The 24,810-nt window shown below is 38.8% G+C and overlaps 1 long non-coding RNA gene across 1 annotated transcript; it reads left to right on the top strand.

Annotated features, from left to right (window-relative positions):
* Nucleotides 1-20,136: 20,136 nt before the first annotated feature.
* On the top strand, nucleotides 20,137-24,273 carry LOC110792955 (uncharacterized). Its single transcript, XR_002534547.2, has 2 exons — nucleotides 20,137-21,320; nucleotides 24,054-24,273. It is a non-coding gene; the product is annotated as an uncharacterized lncRNA (long non-coding RNA).
* Nucleotides 24,274-24,810: the final 537 nt, after the last annotated feature.

Below are 24,810 nucleotides of genomic sequence, written 5' to 3' on the forward strand. Positions count from 1 at the left end.
GGAGTCGTTGGAGTTGTTTGTTAGTATTTCTAACAAGTCTTATATTCTTAATTACGTGATCATTTTGAACTATCTCTTCTCAAATGCGTAATCAGGTTTCCTATGCTATGAAGCCGTTACTATTTCTGACCTTTTGCATTTCCTTGTATGTTTTTGTTTCTTATATTTTATTTTTATTAATTAATGTTGTTTTAACCTTATCATTAGCTATGTGTTTTCTCCTGTCAAAAAAGCTACGTGTTTTCTCTATTTAATATTGTTTGACAAATTAAAGGCCTTGGTTAAGTTTTGTTTGGGGATTTTAAGTTCATTTAGCTACCAATATATGTCCGGATAAAGTTTAATAAGTACGGATTAGTTCTAATAAGGCCATTTTTGGTTGAACTTAATTTAGTTGAAATTAACGTATTTGAACTTATTTTGTTTGTACCTTATTTGTCGTTGTCGATTTGTTTATTGTTTCAAAATTTCTTGTGTTGGATTGAAATTATTTGTCATATGGATTTGGAACAGGTTTTAATTAGTTCCTTTTTTGTGGGTAGTTCAATTTTAAATGAAACTCTGCCGGATTTTCCACTTTCACTATCATTTTATTTTACAGACTTGTGTAATAGATAAGGGTCTACAATGTGAGTCTTGATATATTTTCATGAATCATTGGGTATTAAAAAAAAGTTGTTATTTACCCATTATTCTTAAGGTTTGGCTTTAGTCATTCATTTTCATCTTCTTTTTTCTTATGTATTTGGATTTTATTCATTGATAATAAGTTTCTTATGAAAATGTTTTACTTGATTTGTTTGTTGTGCAGGATGGTATATACATTCGAGAATTACAAGCTTCTTTAAATATGTGAAGATTTACAGGGTTTTTTGACACATAAATATTAGATAGGTTTTAAAAGTTAGAGTTATTGGACCATGATTGCAGAATGTGCGGGATTTAGTTTTAGAACATTTTTTTTTTACTATTCAGACAATTGTAATAGAGCTATGCTTATGAAATTAAGATATTTGAAATGTATACATTTTTTGAATTTAATTGTTATGAAAATCTTATTATACGCAGTCATATTTATTACACGTATATGGATAACTAAATCCATTTGAGAACGTGGCTTTAGACCAATAGAAATCTTTGCCAAAAACTCAAATGAAAGCGTTGCCATAAACTCATATGAAAGCTTGCCATAATCAAAACCAAAAGCGTTGTCATACACTCAATAGAAAGCGTTGCTATAAATACAATTGGATATGTTACCATAAGTATAAGAAAGTGTTGTCTTAAGTTGGTGAAAACCGTTGCCTTAAATGTGTAAATGTTGGCTTAAGCTGTTGAATAACTATTTCCATAGGTTAAAAGTGTTGTCTATAAAAATCGTTGCCTTAGTTATTTATGGCAACGGTTTATACTAACTGTTGCTTAAATCTGAAAAACTGTTGCCATAGACTTATAGCAACGCCCCCTATTGGTAACGGTTTTTAAACCGTTGCTATAGGCCTATTACAACGGTTAATTGGTCTATGATAACACTTTATTGCCGTTCCTATAAGCCTATTTTGTAGTAGTGTCAGAAAACTAACCACTTTGACTTTGCTATTTCTCCTTTTTATTTAACGAATCTCAATTATGGGACAGGATACGTTCTGTTCGATTTATGGATCGATTGCGACAGAACGCGTGAACAATTTCGCAGCGTGAGGCTTAGGCTAAGGGTTGGAGTCAATACTCAGAATATAATTGTGTGTTGTGTGTTCCTTTCACGTCGAATTTGGGGCTGTATTTATAGGGAAGAGTTCGTGGAAAGATAGAATTGCAGAGTTCTAATCCATAAAGAATTAGGAAAAAACACGTACCCAGGTATTTTCAGCGCCCAGGCCTGGGCGCCGAAGATTTCGGCGCCCAGAGCCAGGCGTTGAAAATAGGGTCTGGGCTGTTTTCTTAGTCAGATTCGGATTCCTGAAATCCGTAGTGTTTGAGACTTAATCAAGTCTTTTAGTGCGTATCAATTTCATGACGGAATGCGTCTGGGCCCGTTACGAACTCTAGGCTCGTTAGGATTAATACGTAACTCTTATTTCTGAATCATATTAGGAATAGGATTCTCTTAGTTTTCTATCTCATTTAGGATTTATGTCGGAATGCAACACCTAATTCTGACAGGTTTCTATCTTTTATGACTTGCCACTTTTAGAAGCTACCCTTTACGGCAGTTACTATTTTTAGCAGGTTTCTATAAATAGCAGGTTTCGGGTGAAATGAAAAGGGGAATTGAGATTCGTTATTTTATAGGAGATGCGTTGTCAAGTGGAGATTTATGCTTTCATCATCGAACCTTTCCCTTTTGGGCATGGGGACAAAAGTAGGTGTCTACAGTTAGCCCCCACTTTGACTGAGTCTTGGAATAAGACGATGGTCAAAGTATTAGACGGAGTGCGTCACACAAGTCATGGTGTATGTGACCTGTTTTGCGAGGGTCTCACGAGCCCCCGAGTGATAACATTTGACTTAAGGGTCATCACTTGAAGTGTCGACATATCCCTCACGTATCATTGGGATTTGTCAACTGATAGTATAGAAACTTCCTCACTTTGCCATTGGAAGGATCTAAAGAGGCGTAGAAACTCCCTCACTTTGTCATTGGGAGTAGCTACAGATATTTTCGAAATCAAAGCTATAAAGTGTAATTGGGCCTGGCCAAGCCCAATCACGAGGTAAAAATGTTTTTAAAGATTCTCATTTTCAGGGCTAGCTAAACGAGAAAACCCCCTTGTTTTTATGGGACGTAAAACGAAGGAAAATCCAGCACATCGCTCTTTTTTTGGAAAAAACGGAAAACCAATCCTTTTAATTTTTGGAAAAGGGAAAACCAGAAAAAGTTATCGCTGCAGCGACTAAGGACCTGCACGGTTAGTGATGCAGACCCCGCCGGCTAAAGATGGCGAGCCTGTCCGCTAAGGGTGGACACCCCGTCCGATAGAAGTGGACGAATCTGTTTTTGAAATTTTGAAGATAAGGACTTACGCGGTTTGTGACGTAGACCCCGCCGGCTAAAGACGGCGAGCCTGTCCGCTAAGGGTGGACACCCCGTCCGATAGAAGTGGACGAATCTATTTTGAAATTTGTTTTGTGTTTTTGAAAATAAGGACCTACGTGGTTTGTGACGTAGACCCCGCCGGCTGAAGATGGCGAACCTGTCCGCTAAGGGTGGACGCCCCGTCCGATAGAAGTGGACGAGTCTGTTTTGAAGTTTGTTTGCTTTTTTTGAAAATAAGGACCTACGTGGTATGTGACGTAGACCCCGCCGGCTGAAGATGGCGAGCCTGTTTTTGTTTTGAAGATTTTATATTTTTTTTCATTTTCGAAAACTGAGGACCTGCGCGGCTAGTGACGCAGGCCCCGTCCGCTGAAGGTGGGCGATCCCTGTCCGCTGAGGGTGGACGTCCCTGAATTCGTTTTTTCACTTTGGAACTCGCGTGGTTCGTGACGCGATCTTGCCCGCTGAAGATGGGCAAGTTCCTATTTCTTTTGTTCATCGTGATTTCTTTTGAGAATTTCTTTTCTTATTCATTCTCGTAGGAGCGAATTCTTTCGAGGGATGCTCGGATTTAGTTACAACCTGAATGTGGGCTGACAACGTGCTTAGACGGACCATTGTCTTGTGGTCATCATCTTTCATGGTTTTGAGCTAGTTTGTACGACTCAATTTTGCCACTACTTGGGTCCTTGATTAGGGGACTATGTATAAGTGTCAATGGAGACCTTTGTCTTGAGGTCGTAAACCGGTTTTATTTTTTTAAGACATCCAAACACGGGACTTTGTACAGCGTAGTCTGGGAATATTGTTTTAACTTTGCATAATATATATTTTCTTTCGAGCCCCCAAGCATTCGTGCTTAGCGGTCAGTTTTTGTCAAAGAGGTTCTTTGGGGATACGCATTTTGTAATGTCCTTGATTGTGTTTGGGACCGTGCTCGTAAGTGCGAGCGATCTTCTTAGTGGTGTGCTACTCTTGACAAGGTCGTGAGGTGCTACTTTCAGTAAGGAAATCGGCAATATTCGAGTCGAATGGGTGCGGCAGGGCCCATTAGAAGTTAGGGCCTTTTTTGAGCCTAGGTTCATTTTCGGCGCCCGTGCCTGGGCGTTAAAGATTTCGGCGCCCGGCGCTGGGCGCTGAAAATGAATTCTGGCGAGGTTTCTTGATGACACAGTTGGCCTCTTGTTCGTTCGTTTTTCTCTCTCTTTTTTTTCTTCTTTTGAACGCGTTCGTAAATGTTCGATACTTAGAATGATGATATGAATGTGCGAATGAGCGTTCATAGAATGGCCGTTGTGTGCGGTCCATTAATCAGTTTGCTTGAATCATTTTTTTTGAGCAATGACTGATTTTGAATAGTTTGCTTAGAAGCTTGATAGGGTTCAGGCCCATTTACGAGGTGGGCTCAAACATCGTACCCTTTTGATTGTTCAAACATTTGCTTCGGGATTTTTATTTTGCTATGGTTGTTTCGTAGCTTGGAGCCCCCAAGTATGCATGTTGGGATGCTTCCTTTTGGCGTACGATTTTTGTAGGTTCTTTCGAGAAAGATGCCTTGGGGTTCCGCTCGTGTAGGTGCGAGCTATCCCTTTCGTGGTAGGTAATATTTTGCTACCTTTAATCCTTAATGTAGAAGTCGTGTGGCTTGCATTTTGAATTTGGGCGATAAGTAGTCTTTGCCTCTTTTACACATGCTCTTTGGTCGTGCCTACATTAGTGCAATATGCCTTACTCTTCTTTTAGACTTGTACCGTGGGACGGTTGAACTTATAGTGCGACGTAGGCTTGTGTGGCCTAACGGCGTGTCTTAGAACATTCCTCCAGGTGTTGGGATATTATTATTTTTTGCATTGGAGCACTTCATCATGCCTCGTTCAGGTGTTCGAACAAGTGTAGCATCTTCTGCGTGGGTTTGCACGGCTTATTACTTCGTTCGATGCGAGGATTCATAGGTGTTTCTTCCCTTTTTTTATCTGGGAAAAACTTGGCTAGCAGAAAGATTCAGCGCCCAGGCTGGGGCGTTAAAGATATCGGCGCCCAGCTCTGGGCGTTGAAAATGATTTCTGAGTATATTTTGACAGTTCTTATCCTTAATTTTTTTTTCTTTCGCTTTTGCTTTGGAACGAGGTAGACTGTGTAACGGGCGCTTGTAGGGCGAGCGTTATGTGCAGTAGTTTGATCGGAGTGTTGGTGACTCGTGATTTTCAGTTACCCTTGTTAGTGGGGTGACTTTATGTATTCTAAGTAGCGCCTAGAATTTGGGAGGGGTTGTAGACATTCTAAGGTTCGTTTTACACGATTAAAGCTTAGGATTGTGCCCCTATGATGTATGTATAGCATTAGCATCGAGAATTTGCGATAAAATCGTCATTTCGAGCATTTTTAGAGTGTTTTTCTCAAGCCCCCAATTGTAGCTACGGGATTGGCTTGGTGCTATAATGCTTTGCATACGTCTTTATGCATTCATGGTGACATGGATCATGAATAGTTTGAACCAGACTCGTTTAGTGCAAGGTACGTTCGAGTAGTGACTTGCTACTTCTCTTGTAAATGTCGTATTATGCGACATCGCCATGGTCAAGGTAGTAACATGTGGAGGTGTGCCTTGACCAAAAGTTAGGTGCCTTTCTTTACCCATAATCATATTTAGAAATCTTTTTGACTCACTTGCAACATCGGGATAAACACATACTTAGATTAAACCAACGACACTTTATTATGTTCGAAAAAGTCTTTGAAAATTATTTGAAAATTATTTAAAATCCGAATCCTACTGTGTACAATCCGAGGTGCCCTAAGTAAGTTGACTTATAGAAGGGTTCGTACAGGATTACACGAGTGAATCAAAAATACTGTTACGATTTTTGGAATGATGTCTAAGGATTTGCTGGAATCCAGGGTGCAGGCGTCAAGATATACTTGTGCCCGTTTGGCATATGCTTTAGGCTTTTAGGGCCGTCTTTTCCAAAATTGCGGGAATATAAACCGTTTTCAACTTGACTTAGATTTACTTGGTGTATGTCTGTACAAAAGGTCAAGGTATATTTTTTTTTTTTTTGACAAGTAAGAGAGGATTTTATATATTAATCAACCAACTATTACAAACTAAGCCCAACTAAAGGGAGACAAACCTTCTAGGAAGGACTCCCTCCACTTTAGCAGGCACACCAAAGCTCAAAAGAGCAGAAAACCAGAAACATTACAAGGAATATAACCAATCCTTATCTCTAGTACTCACTTTCCTACCTAGGATACTCTTAATTCTGTGTCTAACATCAGACTGAATACTGTTAACACTGCTATCTAAAGATGGAACCTTAGCATCCCAAATTGCTGAATTTCTTGCCTTCCAAATCTGATAAACCACCCCTGCAACAGCAGCATAACACACTCTCCTTCTAAAACCACCCACACAATGCCTATGAGCCCATTTGAGGATCATGAACAAGCTTGTTCTGTGAGTGTTGAACCCCAACCAGTGAAGAACTTTCCTACAACATTCAGTGCTGTAGTGACAGGAGAAAAACAGATGAGAGCTATTCTCTGTATGTAAGCCACAGAGAGCACACAGATCATCATCAGTAACCCCATAAGGGAACAACCTGGCCTTAGTTTTTAACCTGTCCTGCAGAGCCAACCAAAGAATGACCCTATGTTTTGGAATGGTGAATCTATTCCAAACAAAATGAGACTAATTGGTCTTAGCGTGTTGCTCACTCAATTGCTTATACATGTCTCCAATAGAATATTTTGTGGTTGTTAGCCAAGAGTCAGAATGCAGCCTATTGGTACAATCAAGTTTGACTTTGCAGATATACTTTACTGCCCCACTAGCAGCAATAGAGGGCATGTACACCAACCAATTCTTCTGTTTAACATAGACTGCATGCACCCATTTTACCCATAAATTATCTTCTTTCTGAGCAATGGACCATGCCAGTTTCCCAACAGCTGCTTGGTTCCAAATACCAAGGTTTCTGAACCCAAGCCCACCCTGTGTTTTTGAAACACACAGGTTAATCCATGCCACTGGACCAGGCCTGCTATCATCATATGTACCATGCCAAAGATAAGCTCTGCATACAGAGTTAATTTTCCTAATAACACTCTTAGGAAGGATGAAAATCTGACACCAGTACACACTGACACTCATTAGAACTGAGTTAACAAGCTGCATTCTTCCAGCAAAAGATAGATGTCTTGAGCTCCAAATTTTAATTCTAGCAACCATTTTGTTCACCAGTTGATCACACTCACCAGCCTGAAGTTTCCTGGTACTGATTGGAACACCCAAGTACCTAAAAGGTAGCTCTCCAAAGCTGAAGCCAGAAACAACACTGATTTCTTCTTTGTCAGCATTAGAAATACCACAACAGTATACTGAGGATTTACAAGGATTTGCTTGCAAGCCAGTAGTGTTTGAAAACAGGTTAAAACTTTCCAAGAGCAGACTAACTGAAGTAATGTCCCCTTTACAAAACATCAAGAGATCATCAGCAAAACACAAATGATTCAGCTGAATAGTTCTACACCTGGTATGGAAATGAAATTGAGGGTGTTCACCAACTGTAGACATGGCTCTGGAAAAATACTCCATGCAAAGGGTAAAGAGGAGGGGGGGAGAGGATCCCCTTGTCCGAGTCCTCTTTTAGGCTGGATAAGATCAGAAGGGCTACCATTAATGAGAAGAGAGTAACTTGTTGTTGAAAGACAAGTCATGATTAGTTTGGTGAAGAAAACAGGAAACCCAAGCTCAGTCAACATTTCCTCAATGAATGCCCACTCTACTGTGTCATAGGCTTTCCTAATATCAACTTTCATCAAACAGCAAGGGGGGGTGTGAGATTGGTTATACATCTTAACTATATCTTGACAGATCGGAACATTATGCAGAATTGATCTACCAGAAACAAAAGCTCCCTGATTGGGAGAGATTAGCTTAGGAAGCACCAAACTGAGCTTACTGCAGATGAGTTTGGAAATGCATTTGTAGATGACAGAACAACAAGCTATTGGCCTGAAATCACCCACAGCAGCTGGAACTGGGATTTTAGGAACTAGAGTAATTGATGTTACATTAACTTTTTTTGAGGATTTTCCCTGTGGTAAAGAAGTTAGTGATTGCCTTATAGAGATCATCTTTGACAACATGCCAAGCAGTTTTAAAGAAATAGCTATTGTAGCCATCCATTCCAGGAGCCTTGTGGTTAGGAATTAAGAATAAAGCCTTCTTCACATCATCCATTGAGAAATCACAATCCAGCAAAGATTTCTGAGACTCATTTAGTGTTGGCCCTCTTCTAATAATCACAGGATTGACATGAGTTCTGTGTTCCATTTGAGTACAGAACAAATCAGAGTAGAACTGAGTGAAGGCATCTTTCACCCCTTCAATTGTTGTGACTCTGTCACCTTGCATGTTCTGAATTGAGTGAATTGTATTGTGTCTTCTTCTCTGCTTGATACTCTGGTGGAAAACTCTAGTGTTCTCATCCCCCTGAGCTAGCCAATTAATCTTGGTTGTCTGATGGAGATAAGACATATAAGCATTGTGAGCCTGTTTATAATCAGCTGCAGCTAGCTTTTCAGCATCAGCCAAGCTTCCATCATTTGGGGTGGCATGTAATCTAGCTTGGATTTGTAGTAAATTAGAGTAGAGTTTGGTGTTTTCAGCTTCAACATTACTAAAACCCTCCTTGTTCATTTGTTTCAGGTCCACCTTTAACCACTTGAGTCTCTGTAGAATTCTGTACATGGTACAACCAAACAGGTTTCTCCCAGTTGGTTTGAACAACATCAATAAAGTTCTCAACATTAGCCCACATATTAAAGAATCTGAAAGGCCTTTTTAAGTTATCATTTTTGTGAAAGCAAAGCAACATAGGGCTATGGTCAAACTCACCTTCAGGGAGGTAGTTTGCTTCTGTAGTAGGGAAAAGATCCAACCAGCTAGCATTGGCCAAAACTCTATCAATTCTTGAAAAAACTCTTGCCTCCCCACAGTCTTAATGGTGGAGAGATTGCAATGGAACATACAGTTCCTCATAGCCTGAATATCACCAAGCCTAACAGGCCCACCAATTCTATCCTCAATCTCCATTAGTGCATTAAAGTCACCCATAATGACCCATGGTTGCTTACAGTTATCAGCAATGTGAGAGAGAGAGTTCCAAAGGGGCAATCTCTCATTTTTCAAATTCATCCCATATATGAATGTGCACTGAAAACTGACACCAGTGCTTTTTGGTTTGATAACACTATGAATGTGCTGGCTACTCATGGACACTATATCCACATCAAAAGTAGAAGAATCCCATGCCAGAATTATTCTTCCTACAGAGGAACAGCTAAGGTTGGCAGTGAAATTCCACCCTGGACAGATATTGAGGTACAAGTCACCCATTTTTGGTGCCTTGACTTTTGTTTCAAGGAGACTGAAAAGTTTAGCTTTGTGAGAATGGATAAACCTCCCCACTTCAGATTGTTTGGCTCTTCTATTCAGTCCCCTCACATTCCAGCAAAGGATATTATCCATTAGACCCAGGGGCAGTCAACCCCTGATCTAACAGACCATCCCCAAACACCTCAGTATCAGAGTCATGTTCACCATCATTATCATCAGGGAACCCCAGTGTCTGAAATCTATTCCTTGTGTTCACTGGTTTCAGTTGCTGACATTGTTGCCTGCTGAAAGAAGTTGCCTGCATGAACCCTTCAGCATCAAGAGTAGTGACAACTTGTTCATTAACTTGCTCTTCTATCACCTGTGTTCTTTGAATAACTTTGGGTTGCCATACTTTTTTAACAGGCTTGCTCACCACCTTGGTAACCTTGTTCTGCTTGGGGTTGTTCTTGGAACAAGCATGGCTAGCATGCCCAATCCCTCTGCAATGGGTGCACTCAATGGGGAGCCAGTCATATTCCACACTTTGCTCCATTAGTGCCCCTTTCTCATTCACAAACTGAATGCATTTAGGGTAGTGTTGACCAATTGTGACCTCAACTAGAATCTTTGCAAACATGAGCTTATCCCTATTCTTAGTTGCTTGATCAACTCTAATGGCTTGTCCAACTTGTCCTGCAATCTTAAACAAGCTCTTCTCTCCCCAATATTTCACCTCAAGTCCAGGCAGCTTAATCCACACAGGTACCTGTTTGATTGGGTCTTTAGCATAGTTAATCTCTTCAGACCATGGTTTGATGATCACTGGTTTGGAATCAAAAAATTGAGTACCTCCATTGATCACCTTCTGGCAATTCTCCATAGTGGTAAATCTAATGAGGAACAATCCCTTCCCCACCATTGCTACTTTGTCTACTCCTAGTTTCCCCCAAATTCGATGCACATACCCCTCCATGACATGTTGGGGAGGGTTAGCTCCCAACACATAACAAACAATGGCTGATTTCCAGAAAGTAATTTCATCCTCAATATCATCTAGTTCAATAATTGCAGGGGTTATTAGATTTTCATTATCAGTTGTAATCTCAACATCAGGCAACACATTAGTTGCAGTATTATGATCAATTGATTTCGCAGGTAAAATATGAGTGTTCGCGCCAATTCTTACATTTGAATGAAAAAGGGTACGAGCATCATTACCCGATTGAAGGCCATTAATCCATTCATTGAAATCATTTCGGACCTGTGAACGTTGTTGTAGAGCAATCAATGATGATTTTGGAGTAAGAATTTCGTGTTCCTCGAAAATCAAATCATCTGGGTCTACAATCGATTTTCCAGAATTTTCATCATCCTCCACCATTGATGGAGCTTGGTGGTTCTTAACAGTTGCTCGAGTGTGTGGTTTAGGAATTACAGCTTCATCCTGTTTCTTCGACTTCTTTCCAGAAGATTTGGGCTGAGTTTTGCGAGGTCTTCCCATGGTGACGAAGAAGGTGATCGCCTCTTCGAAACCTCTCAAACGCAGCTTTTTATGTGATTTATTGTCAAGGTATATTTAGTTCTTTCCCTAGCTCTTTCATTTCAATTTTTAGCCACCAGTTGCTGTTATGTCTTCCCATTAATGATGCTTTTCAGATTTCGATTTTAGATGCCCGTGTCATATGTCTGAGTAGGGTGAGCCTTGGTTAAGTGCCAAGTTCTATTGACAATGTCTGATTTTTTTTAAAAGGGGATTCGCGAGCATTTGAGTTACCATGAACGGGTGCCCTGAGCTCGAAGGAACGACGGGGCGACGTCGTAGAACAATCCTCTTTATTGCAAGCTTACTGCCTTTACTACTTGTTGGCGATTATGACTGTGTCTAGTGGTGAAAGAAGGTCTTTAAGCGAACGACTATGTCTAGTGGTGAAAGAAAGTCTTTAAGTGAGTTAGTTCGCTTTAGGGAGGGTCAAGTCGAGTACTTTAGAGGTCATGGACGCTTGCGCTAGCCTCCATTCAATTGAGGCAAAGCGATCTTTTTGAGTCTTGGCTAAGTGCCTAGGAGTGTGAGTGCTCCTTCTGGCAAGGGTACGTGCCTTTATTATTTTTCGATGTGTGCTCATTTTGGCATCTTGATGACTTGGATTCTTCTTCGTGCTTTCAATTTTTCTTTCGACTTGGATTTAAATTTCAATAAGGGACTTCTATTTTTATTCTTGTTTTTCTATAGGCTTTAATATTGGTTGGACCGAATCATGGATTGCCTACGTATCCGCCTTAAATAGATTTAATTTGGAATCAGGTCTTGCGTAGTTCTTAGCCTAGAAAATGGTTTCTTAGAATGCTGATTTTAAACAAGTACGTTATGAGGTAGAACCGTAATGTTTGAAATAGGATGAGATAAGTGAAGTTCATTATTATTTTAATCTGCTGCATGCTTTGCCGTAAGCCAAAATTTTGTTTTATTTTTTTTGATTGAGTACATGTATTTCTTTGGTGGTACGTGTATCTGAATACGTGTTGTACCCCCCAAGTGTTCGTTATTGTTCCGTGTATGTGCGGATAAAATGACGAGCACTTCTGGACAAATTTTAGCAAGCAGAGAGATTCAGCGCCCAGGCTGGGGCGTTAAAGATTTCGGCGCCCAGCTGTGGGCGCTGAAATTATTTCTGGGCGGACCTTTTTTGGTGCGCTAAATGCTTCTTTTTCTTTTTAGACTAACTTTAGAGGCGCTTTGCAAAGTTTCTTTTTTATTATGATATTTTTTGTACTTTTCATTTGTCTTCTTTTTTTTATTCGTGACTCAAGACGGTTTGAAAGATGGGTTGAATGAGATAGGATAATTTGTATAGGTAAGCACGAGGATTATATCTGCTAGGACTCACAATTTGCAGCCTCAAGCTAGGGTCATGAGCTTACATCAATCAAGGCCAATGCGTAAACGGGGATGGCTCAAGGGTATATCAACAGGATGTCTCCAAACAAAGTATATGGTCATTATGCTAACGGTGGTGTAATAATGGGTATGACACACGTGTCAATGGCCGTGCGTGGTTTGCGTTTGATAACAAGTTCAAGAACAAGAGTCGAGGTAATGGTTTCTTGGGTTATGGCAATGAGAACATGGATGGGTTAAATGAGCTTAACAGGGGCCCCAGAGCGAAGGCGTCTAAGAACATAAGGACTGGAAAGGGTAGACATCGTAGAACTTTATGTAGCTTTTGTGGCATGATTTGGATTGGTTGACTCAATTCTTTTCCTTCGTCTGTTTGGGTAAATTCCGCACTTTGGGAGGTACGGGCTAAGTACTTCATGGCTCGCTCTTTTCTCTTTCTATTTTTCTTCTTTTTGCGTGGGATTTCTCCCCAACATAAATCTTAATTTTTTTTTATTTGGGCTAAAAGGTAGATGGTTGTGGTCTTTGAGTCACGAGGCGAGACTGAGTGAGCCTCGTTTGGTAGGCCTATAGTGGACCTTTAACTTTGTCTTACTTTGCAAGCGTATTTAGTCTTTTCTTAAAATGTGCAAATAGCGTAGATTCAAAATGTTATTTTTACCTTATTGAAATTTAACGAAAGAATTACATCGAAAATAATTTTTTGCTTATTTTCAGATTCCAGTTTCTGGGATTTAATTGGAAGTTGTGATTTAGACTCGAACTTTCATTAATCTTTCTGATTATAACCCGTGTATGAATACAAGGAGGTGGCCTAGACTCAAAATAATGACGTGGCGTAAGCCTATAATACTTGACCAAGCAACTCTCAGACTTAGGCTAATTGGACCATAACTTTCGTTGGTTGACACTTTAGATTTTAACCCTTGGGTGTTCATTTGTCATGCGCCATTTTGCTTAATGTTGGCAAGGTAGTTAATTGGGGAGATCGAATTTTTATTTTTGCAAGACTAGAATCATTAGTGCGGCTTCTCTCTTTGTGTGTATTGCTTTTACCCCAATGGTAGCCTTATGGTATGCCGATTTGGGTATTTTCATGGTTGGTCATGTTGCATTCATGGAAAATCTTTTAGTCCGTACTTAGTAGTATTTCAAGGAGCGAGTTACTCGAGAGGACTATGATAGTCGTGACCCAATGTGATTATAAGCCTTGAGGCCATTTAATTTTTTTCTTTGCCAATGGTATTGACACCTTAGGTTCACTTTGGAGGTTGTGCGACTATGGGGGAATGATTTTCAGAATATGACTGTTTCCATTTTGCAAATACTTGAATTAAATAATATGTTCTTTTATTGATGAGAGAGAGTATTGAGGCTGTGGATTCTTAGCAAGGGATGAAAATTACATATGGGTGCTCATTGATTTAAATGTTAGGAAGGGAGACTCAATATGGTTTAACCTTTTAACTTGCAGAACGACACCAAGCATTAGGACCGATTCTATGGATAAGACAACTAAGACTTAGGATTTAGATTGTACTTTGGCATAGCCTAGTCTAGACTCGGATTTATTTTTTTATTCGAACATTATTTTTCCTTGAAAACTTCATTTGAACATTATTTTTTGAATATTTTGCCCATGTGACATTCAAGTTTATTTCGATTAGCGTGCTCGGTTTCGGAGCCGAACATTGTCGTCATAGGAGGCCTAACAACGACACAAAGAGTTATTTTATTTTTTTACAAGTCGCTTTTAGAATCGAGTGCCTTTTCATACGCCCTTGCAGCAAATTTTTTTCGAAAAGTTTTTTTTTGCTACGTATATTTTTTTATGTGCGGGCACCGAGGCTGTTGTGCCTGACGAAAAGGCCAGGCAGCAACTTCAGCGCCCAGCAGTGGGCGTGAGAAATTTTGGCGCCCAGCCAGGGGCGCTGAAAGTGCGTCCCTGACTGGTACTCGTATTCTGTTCGCGTATATCTTTTTGTAGATGCGACTTAATTTTGCGTGCTTGCCTAATAACGTCCTTTATGCGTTGTGCAGCGTTTGTGGGATTCGTTACGGGCCATCCCGAGCGTCGCTTATTTTTGTGGCGATCGTCCGGGTTTGCGGAACACGTATTTTGGTATAACTCTTTGGCCAATTGGTTTATGAATGTTTGGGCAATTTTTATGGTCGTTGGTTTTCTAGCATTATTTGTCACACACAATCACGTATTTCGCTACACATAACTAACATTACGTCATGAGGCAAGATAATAATATGTCATGTAGTTTATGATAGGTTTCTATGGGTAGTATTTGCGCCTGGCTTGGTACCGCTTCTATCGTAGATCCAACACATGCCCCGGTCGAGGTAGTGTCTTCAACAGACGAATTTCGCCCAAGAGGCCAACCCGCAAGTGCAAGCCAAGGGGGCATGCAGGCGAGAGGGACCTAATGAGCGAGCGATTGGGTTCGGGATAGGTGTACTACCTACACAAGTACCGAGTGGGCAACATGCGCGGCGTATGCACCCCCCTATTGGCGGAAAAAGGTATCCTTAGTCCCAACTCCCGAGGGAGCCGAGATTCGTCATGCGGTTCTGCCCGTTCACATTAATATGCTGATTTTCAGGTCGTCCCAACTTGATGGGGAAATAAACGCGGGGTAGGATCGTTTCACCCTTCGGCTATTTTGATTACCTACAAGCACGAGTATTTCCTTCACTATCCCCAGTGGAGTCGCCACTGTGAGGGGGTCGAAAAAGCACGAGGCTAATGCGTGACCTCGTCCCTCGTGGGTGTGACGATTCTTTTTATTCAATCAAGTGTAATTGGATTTCCTGTGAGTTTACACCCAATTGACTAGTAATATAGTAGTCGCCATTCAGTTTTTAACGACAATGAGAAAAACTGACAAAACCCGGTTATCGTGACATAAAGGGAGTGCAATTATGTTTGACCACGACGGCCGTAGGTTCCCTTGTGATCCCTGGTGTGGGGATCTCTCAACATACACCCGCAAGGTAGAGATTGAGGGTTCGGGGGACTGTAACTACCGAGAGGAGTACTTCGCTCGTCGATAACTCCAGAGGCAGGATATCCTTACTAGCTCAGCATAAATAATTGAAGGGACATGCGTTAACTATTAAACTAATCTGAGTTGATTTTAGCAATATGCAACATATAATACTAGATCGATCGCGATTATCTGATTTAAGTAGCATTAAGGGACCTAGCATGATAATCCAATTTCCCGAAAATATTATATTTGTTAGGCGTGATAGAACAATCAGATTTAGTTAGTTTAACAATTCATAAAAAGGGCGAGGAAAGCAATTAAATCATCGAGAAGGGACACATTACGACGCACCCTTGAGAGGTGCGTCACGGTTCTCAGAAAACTAACCACTTTGACTTTGCTATTTCTCCTTTTTATTTAACGAATCTCAATTATGGGACAGGATACGTTCTGTTCGATTTATGGATCGATTGCGACAGAACGCGTGAACAATTTCGCAGCGTGAGGCTTAGGCTAAGGGTTGGAGTCAATACTCAGAATATAATTGTGTGTTGTGTGTTCCTTTCACGTCGAATTTGGGGCTGTATTTATAGGGAAGAGTTCGTGGAAAGATAGAATTGCAGAGTTCTAATCCACAAAGAATTAGGAAAAAACACGTACCCAGGTATTTTCAGCGCCCAGGCCTGGGCGCCGAAGATTTCGGCGCCCAGAGCCAGGCGTTGAAAATAGGGTCTGGGCTGTTTTCTTAGTCAGATTCGGATTCCTGAAATCCGTAGTGTTTGAGACTTAATCGAGTCTTTTAGTGCGTATCAATTTCATGACGGAATGCGTCTGGGTCCGTTACGAACTCTAGGCTCGTTAGGATTAATACGTAACTCTTATTTCCGAATCATATTAGGAATAGGATTCTCGCAGTTTTCTATCTCATTTAGGATTTATGTCATAATGCAACACCTAATTCTGACAGGTTTCTATCTTTTATGACTTGCCACTTTTAGAAACTACCCTTTACGGCAGTTACTATTTTTAGCAGGTTTCTATAAATAGCAGATTTCGTGTGAAATGAAAAGGGGAATTGAGATTCGTTATTTTATAGGAGATGCGTTGTCAAGTGGAGATTTATGCTTTCATCATCGAACCTTTCCCTTTCGGGAATGGGGACAAAAGTAGGTGTCTACAACCCTAAATCCCTAACCTTATCCTCATCCGCCTCTCTCATCTGATATCCCCCTCTGCGCTTCCCCTCTCATCTCGGCGGCTCTCCCTTCTAAGTTCATGACTCTTCTTTTCACTTCTTTGGTTCTCTTTCTCACTCATCTCTCTCAACATTCGTCTCTCTTTCTCACTTATTTCTCTTTGCTTTAATTCTTCTTTCTTACTCGTCAATTTATTATCACCGATCTACGCATTTACCCCTACTATGGTGCGACCCGAGGTACATATTTGAATATCTTATGCATTTTGGTAGGCTATGAGAGGGGGCTTTGCGTTCCATTTGACGATGAATTCTTTGGTGATGGAGACTACGAGGTTGTGGCGGCTATGAAGATTAAATTGTACATCTTAATTATTATGTAATATTGTTTAACTTCAGCTAAGTATATAAATTAAGGTTAGCATTGTATCGTTTGTATGAATTTTAATTTTATGAATTGATGTTATTGATTTATACACTTAATTTGATGAACTTCTGTTATGGATTCATACTTTTAATTTTGCAGTCGATTACTAAAATTTAGGCAAACAAAAAAACTAGCTAATTTCGGTTTTCGGTTTGGATCCAAATTAATTTTTGAAATTTCGGTTTGGTTTGGATTGGGTCTAGCCCCAAATTGGTTTGGATTCGGTTTGAAAAAATGAAAACCGAATTATTTCGGTTTGGATTTGGTTTGACCAATAATCCAAACCGAAAATCGAACTTTCACCCCTAGTATGCACTAGGTATCAATTCAAGTCCACAAGACACTGATACTTGTAAAACTAAGTATCTCTTGCCCAGAACATCTTCTCTTAATAAAGCCTATTTTATTTTAAGTCATGTGGGGGAATGTTGGAGTTTTACTCCTTTCGGTCTATGTTGAAAAACTCCAAATTATGTTGCTTCAAAAGAATTAAATTTTCCGTAAATACAATGTGGTTTTTCCTACTATGAATCATCAATTTTGGAGCGTAATTATTGAATTGATTGTGTAATGTCAACTAAATGATTTGTTGACCATTATTACCTTAATTGCTTCCTCCATTTATGGCCTAATTGATGACCAATTAATAGCCTTCCATATTTGTTGATCCTTTTGGCCTACTTAAAAAGGCAATTGATTCTTCCTCCAGAGACACAGAAAAGAAAACCTTATTCATCTTTTCCAAAAATGAAAACAAAAAAATCCACCATTGTTCTGGGCATTAATTGTTTAAGGTTGTTCTAAATCTTCGTATCCGTCCACACCGAAAATGAAGAGTCGTGTAACCCTGGGGGTTGATTGCCATGAGTCCGTGTGTGTAGTGGGGCGAATTCAACTTTAGGACAGTGATTGGTGTCACGCCACAACATAATTTAGGACAAGTCATTTTAATTTAATATGCTATTAGTCATATCTCCTACACTTGATATTTATAAGCATAAAATCTTCTGAAGTCTCAAATATACAAGTAAATTTGTAAATCGCCTTAGATATAAGGTAATTTTTAATTGATTTTAGGATGACTTTCAACCAATTTTATTGTTTATCTTTGTATATTAGGAAGTGACTTCTAAGATATTTATTTGTTAAATGTAATACTTCGTATAAATTTACCGTCTCTATATTATATTTAAAAATGTAAACTTTATACTTTTTTCATTACATAAATATCGCACCATTTATTTTTTACACTATTTATACTAGGCCATTGGTCATCTTTTGTGATCCATAACTAAGAAAAATTATAGTCATGTAGGATCTTGCTAGATTCGCATTGATATACTTTCTCCGTTCCGAAAATATCGCAGTATTTGTTTTTTACACTATTCACACTACGACTTTGGCCTTTTTTTTTATTTGTGCGTAATGAAATTTTAGTCATCATATCTGGGGCATGTTAGATTCGTATCGATATATATTTTCTAAATATCAATTTTAATTTTTAGTTGCACACAATTTGAGATATTAAGAGTCAAAATAATGGTTAAAAGAGTAAAAGTCAATCATGGTGCGATATTTCCGGAACGGGGGAAGTATATATGTTTTCTAAATATCAACTTTTTATAATTTTTACTTATACATAATTTGAGATATTAAACTCAAAAGTATGTGTTGGAAAGCATACAGTCAATCATGGTGCAATATTTAAGGAACGAAAAAAATATATAAAGAGAGCAACTTTATTACTAACTAAAGTCGGTGTTCATAGAGGAGCTACTGGTTTTGCCTCTGAGCTGCAACAAGTTATGAAGAGAAGCAGGAAAGTTGGAGCTGCTGATCAGCTGTATGTTATGTGCTTCACTGAAGCCATTTATAGTGTGTGGCTTGCTAGAAATGTTGTAATCTTTAAAAGGCCTACCAAGAGCATAGATAATATTGTTAGGGAAATTTTGTTTAGAGTTTGTTGTAGAGGTTCTGAGGAACTTAGAAGTAGGTTGCTACACAATTGACTTTGTGTAGAGTTGTTTTGGTGGCCTGGTTTCTTTGTTCCCTTGAGTGTTTTGCTCAAGCCTTTGGTTATTAATACAATTATTAATTGCCAAAAAAAATAAAAAAAAATCGGTGAATTTAAGATTTTTAAAAAAAAAATACGGAGTAGGTGATTTTAAGATAATTTTACACCAGTTGTTTATCATTTACTGTATCTCCGCCTTATATAAGAGATTGTGTATGTAGTATGCTTATGTAGTTATGCTTCCAAATTCAAGTAGAAACCCTTTCTATGCATGTAACTATTCCATGTCCTTTACGGGGTGGTTTTTGTTTTATATCCGCAATTTCAGAGCCACGATAGAAGAAATAGTCCAAGAGTTGTTTACGTCGTTAGTACACTTTGGGCATTGTGTTGTTAGTAAGAAACAACCATGTTTTCAGCAGGGAAGCAACTTCTCTTTCTACGAGACATGCCCTCATTACACAAGCTAGGTATTTAAAATGGGATACTATGACGTCAGGTTCAACCATCTTTGCATTATCTTCATCCACTAGAGGTAGACCTTCAACACCCTCAGGTTTTTTAGTGCTATCATTAGGGAGGTGAGATTTATGAAGGAACGACTTTGATTTAGGTGGATGGCTCATGGATTAAAAACACCAGGAATGCTGTTATGGGGCTGAATTTGGAGGGAAAACAAGTTAAAAATTATAGGATATTAGGTGGGATGAGTATAGGGACGCGTCGTACTGCATCAGCTGTGCCGACAGAGGCTACTGTCTGTCTTTTCGGTCTTCGTTGGGCACTCCAAGCGCCATATGAAAGGGTCGTGATCTTTACAGATTCGAAGCGCCTCGTTGAACTTCTATTGGCAGACGAATACAAGAAATGCATCTTATTTACATTCAAAGTGATTAGATGTAGTGATAAGTCTTTCAACTGGTGTTGCATTAACAACGTCGACCGTGATAGAGTTCGTTAGGCTCATGACCTTGCTAATTAAACCTGATTCTACTTTTTTTCTAATTTTCTTAATTTTGTTTATTTAAGCTCGTGTAAAAAAAACATCGAGGACAACAAGAGTTTCAGGTGAACATTTTGACCCCAAATCGTCACCAATTAGGTAAAGTAAAATTAGTGTTAGATTAGCATTAAAAATACACTCTAGTCCATTTTTACTCTGCTCGTACAATCTCCACAAAAATATGACATGTGAAATCATTAAATATTTTGCTTCTCTCATTTCACTTTTTTCCTTTATTAAAATCTCCAACGATTTTTTAAAAACTTATTACGACTTTACCTTTAAGTTTCTTCAACGCCGCTTCATGACGGTTACCAAAAGGAGTCATCGAACTTAAATTATCTCTATTATATAAGTGAATAGCTGAGGTTATTTTCGGAAAATCACTTTTGGTGTGCCCCTGGGAATAGCCCATTAAACCCTTCGTAATTGAAAAGTAAATTATTAAAAAAAACGGCTATCCTAATTAATCAACTTTCGAATCTCCGCAAACCCAATCTCTCTCTCCTTAGAAAACCCTCAATCTCTCTCTCCTCCATACCCAACAGCACGGTTGATCTCAGAAGCTCTGATTTTAGGGTGGTATTTGTGGAGCCAGAACGCGGCGGTATAAAACCTTTTTTGTCGGATTTACCAGTGCCACGAACGCCACGGAGGTTGCAGATGAGTTTGAGGGTGGTCAACGGGTTGTGGGCCAAAGCCAGATTGAGGCGTTCGGTGAGAGACTCGGCAGGGGTGTCGGGGACGACTTGGAAGAAGAGGTCTAGACACGGGTTTCAAGGTGGTGAGAAAGGTGGTGGAGCCGTTTTCAGTGAAGCCCATTAATGTTGGTTGTGGAGTATATGGGTGTTGAAATTCACCACCATGAGATCCAAGGATAGGTCGCCAGATGGGTGGTAATGGCGGCGAAGGTGGTGGAAGATGGTGGTGGGGTTGAGAGTTGTGGTGGGCCAGAGAGGAATGGTGCCATTGTAATTTGTAATACAGGAAAAGTGGTGCAATTTTGCCTAATATCAACACCTCTACTCCAACTTTTAGGGTGGTGTTTCTAGATCTCATGGTGGCGATTACCTCAAACCTTTCTGCACAAAATAATCAAAGTTGAACACTCGAAGTCTCGAACAGTCGAACCCAGACGCTTTCAGAGTGGCTACTCTGATCAACAGCCCCGACAAGTAATTTCAACCTAAAATCCATTCACAAATTCACCCCTAGTTGCAGAAACTAATGTTGTTCAATTAAAAATTTACAATGTCGCAAGTTGAAATTATAGCCAAAAGTTTCAAAGACATGGTTGCATCTTTGCCTGCCGTCAAGATCGATATGCTTTACGCTAACCCCTTCATATGTGAAGCCATTCTCAGGTAGTTCCCCAGTTTGTATCTTCTATTTTATTTTTATTTTGGTATTTCAAGTTATTAATTTGAGTTGTTTGATTATTTTTGTTTATTTTTTTTAGTCATTATTGAATTTCTGCTGAAGGATTTGATTAGTGATGATGGAGAATGTTTGGTTTCTGCAGTGTTACTAAATTTACTAATGCCCTATGAACCACAAATTGAAAAAGACGATTTAATACAGGAAAGTGGTGCAATTTTGCCTAATTTACAAAACTATGTAGCGATTTTGTGCTCGGTTTTTGTTTGATCTGCGCATATGGATTAACTTTTAATTCGATTTTGTGTTTGATCTGCGCATATGGATTAATTATAACACCCCGTATTTTTAAGCGTGTTTTATTATTTTGTGATTACAATTATTATCCTAATGATATCGTGTTTTCCGAAATATCTTATATTTCTAGTTTTAAAACAAAAGTCTTTACAAAAATAAAAGAAAAAAAAATGATTTTTGTTGAAGAAAGTTTGTTTAATTTTTACAAATAATTTTGTAAATGGTGCGTGGGTTTACTATTTTAAAGCCCAAGTTTTCATTTTTCTAAGCCAACCCTTGATTACCTAATATACTATTTGTAAACTTAAAGCTCTGAATTTACAAATTTGCCCAGTCAATTGAAAGACCAAAACCACTTCTTCTTCCTTGTTCTCTTGCGTGGCATTTGTTGCCATGGAAGTCAATACCAACTTTACAGACGTCTCAAACATGAACCATTCTAAATGACTAATTCATCAATTCATCCACTGTATAGTGAAATCACCGGATTTCAATACATTAGTAATCACCTTCTTATCCAATTTCTTACACTTGTCAAGTTGTCATGGTAAGTTAAAATTCAGCTTATTCTTTACATTGATGGAACTTCCTCTGCCTCTATAAATAGCCACCTAAAACTCCATTTTTATGCAAGATTAACTCAATTAATCTTTCTAATTACATTCTTAATTTCAATTGCTTCCCCTCTTTCGTTTATTTACCTGTTTCAGTTCTTCAAAATAGGCCATCTTTTTCTCTCTCTCCTCCATTCGACCACCGCGGTGCCACCATCCTGGCCACCGTTTCTACCTTCTTCTGCCTTCGTCGCCTCCGACCACCTCCCTAAACCCAGATCCAACGCCAACTCGCCGGGTCCGCGGGAGTCATTTCTGTTGCTTCGTGTTATTGTGTACTGGTGCTTACACAATATTGCTTTCTTTTCTTTCATTGGTTTTAACAAGAAGCCCAAGTCAAAGGTGGGCCTAACCTCTTGTAAAGGTATACACAAATTGATCTCATTTGTATCCCTGCTCCATTTCACTCGGTTAATGCATTCTAAATATTAATTGCCTTAATCTATATTTTTCTTGAAATAAGGATTTCTAAAAGATGTTTTACAAAAAGGTTCTAAATCAAAAGTATTTTATTATTATGTTAAATACGGGCCTGGGCCACGCCCGTCAGAAAGAGAGAGAGTCCACGTAACAAGTCCAAAGGAGGTTTCACCATAAAACCATATGACAATAAGGGGAGTAGCCCCTTGGCTTCCCCTTGGCTTTATTAAGTGATTAACCCTCTTATCTTTTGTCAATATGGGACTCTCACACGTGATGTTTCATGGGTCAGATCTTAACACTTCCCCTCAGGTGTGAGGTCCCTTTTCAATATGGGTCACATGTGATGTTTCATGGGCCAAAGTGTCTTTATCACTCCCCTTCACATGGATCCGTTCAGTTGGCCCAGAATACAGTACAGTAAGGTCCCAGCTGTGGGCCTGGCTCTGATACCATGTTAAATACGGGTCTGGGCCACGCCCGTCACAAAGAGAGAAAGTCCACGTAACAAGTCCAAAGGAGGTTCCACCTTAAAACCATATGGCAATAAGGGGAGTAGCCCCTTGGCTTTATTAAGTGATTAACTCTCTTATCTTTTGTCAATATGGGACTCTCACACGTGATGTTTCATGGGTCAGATCTTAACATATTATAATTGATACTAATTATGGGTTATGTTATGGAAATAAGCTCGGACTATACGGCCTTATTGGGTGATGGATGACAAATTTTTTTTGGATTCGAGATAGGATTATGGTCGATTGAGGTAATCTTTATGTCTAACAATTATGTTTAAATGCCTGTATAATGTTTTAAGGTGTAACTATTATGTCCAGCGTTTAAGCTTTATATGCCCGTATGTGTATTATGTGTGATAATATGATTATTATGTGATTTATGTGTAAATAACATGATATATGATTTAAAGTTTATGAGTATATTATGATAATATGATATGTTATTATTTTATAATATGTTGTTCGGAAATAACGATATATTTATAAAGTTATTTTAAAGAAATACGATGTTGCTTTTTGTCGGCCTGGAAAAGTGAATTGGACTAGTAAATGGGCGAGTTACAGGTAGAGGCAAGTTAAAGTCAAAGTTAAAGTTTAAAAGGGAACCAGTTCCCCCCTAAATGATGTAAGAAAAGTCCCTCCAAAGCCTGTACTTGCCAATGAGTTGTAAAGGAAATGATTCTTTGCCGACACATGTTTTCAAGATATGAGATTAAGTTATTTCCGAACAATAAATGCTAATGATTAAGTTATAACCAAATGATTTTCAAAATAAAACCGTTTTGACGGGCTGGAGTAATATTACAGATTTTCCACTCATTTTTTGATTTTTTTGTGTTTTTCCTGTTTTCTATTTTATGATGATGTACAGGTTCGATTAAGGAGCTCAAGTGCTCAAGTCAAAGATGTTACTGGAGTCAGTAATTCATTTTGGAGATATTGAGATGAGAAATTATTTATTATGGAAATTCGGTTATTGAGATTATTATAAGAGTATTGACTTATATTTATTTTGGGAATATTGTATTATTTGTGGAATGTTATTGAGGATTATTTTATTTGTGGGCCCATACCCACAGGTCCCAAGATTATTTTATGTTTAATTCTGCTGCTAATGATCAGTTAAGTAATGTTTAATATCGATAATCAAGGAGCCAAAAAGTCGGGCTTTACATTAACTGTTTAATTTTGACGTCAGAATTTGGAACTTTGAGGGTTAATATAGCTTTTATCGCTTGCACGTGGTTGGAGGGGAGGGATTTTCAAAATTAGCAGGCTGTAAAGTTGAATTGTTTAAATTCCAACATTAGAGGGTAATTTTGTTGATGTATTTTGCAGCATCGGTGCACATAGGGTCAGAAATGTATGTAACCTAATGAAACCGCCCATAAATGATTGAACCAAGGTAAATTTCTTAAATTTTGTTTTTTGTTGTTAACTTTGGGGTTATTTCTGGGTTTTTTTGGCTTTTTGTTTTATTGATTTTTTTAAAGGAATTGGGTTTACTGTATCAATCAAGTAGCTAATTCGAAGTGTATGCAAAAAAGGTATTAAATTAGTGGGTTCAATGATGAAGTTTTTGTAGTTTAAAGCTTATATTATATGACGTTCTTATGTTTTCAAGATTA

The sequence above is a fragment of the Spinacia oleracea genome, chromosome 3, assembly GCF_020520425.1.
Source record: "Spinacia oleracea cultivar Varoflay chromosome 3, BTI_SOV_V1, whole genome shotgun sequence".
Lineage (NCBI taxonomy): Eukaryota > Viridiplantae > Streptophyta > Magnoliopsida > Caryophyllales > Amaranthaceae > Spinacia > Spinacia oleracea.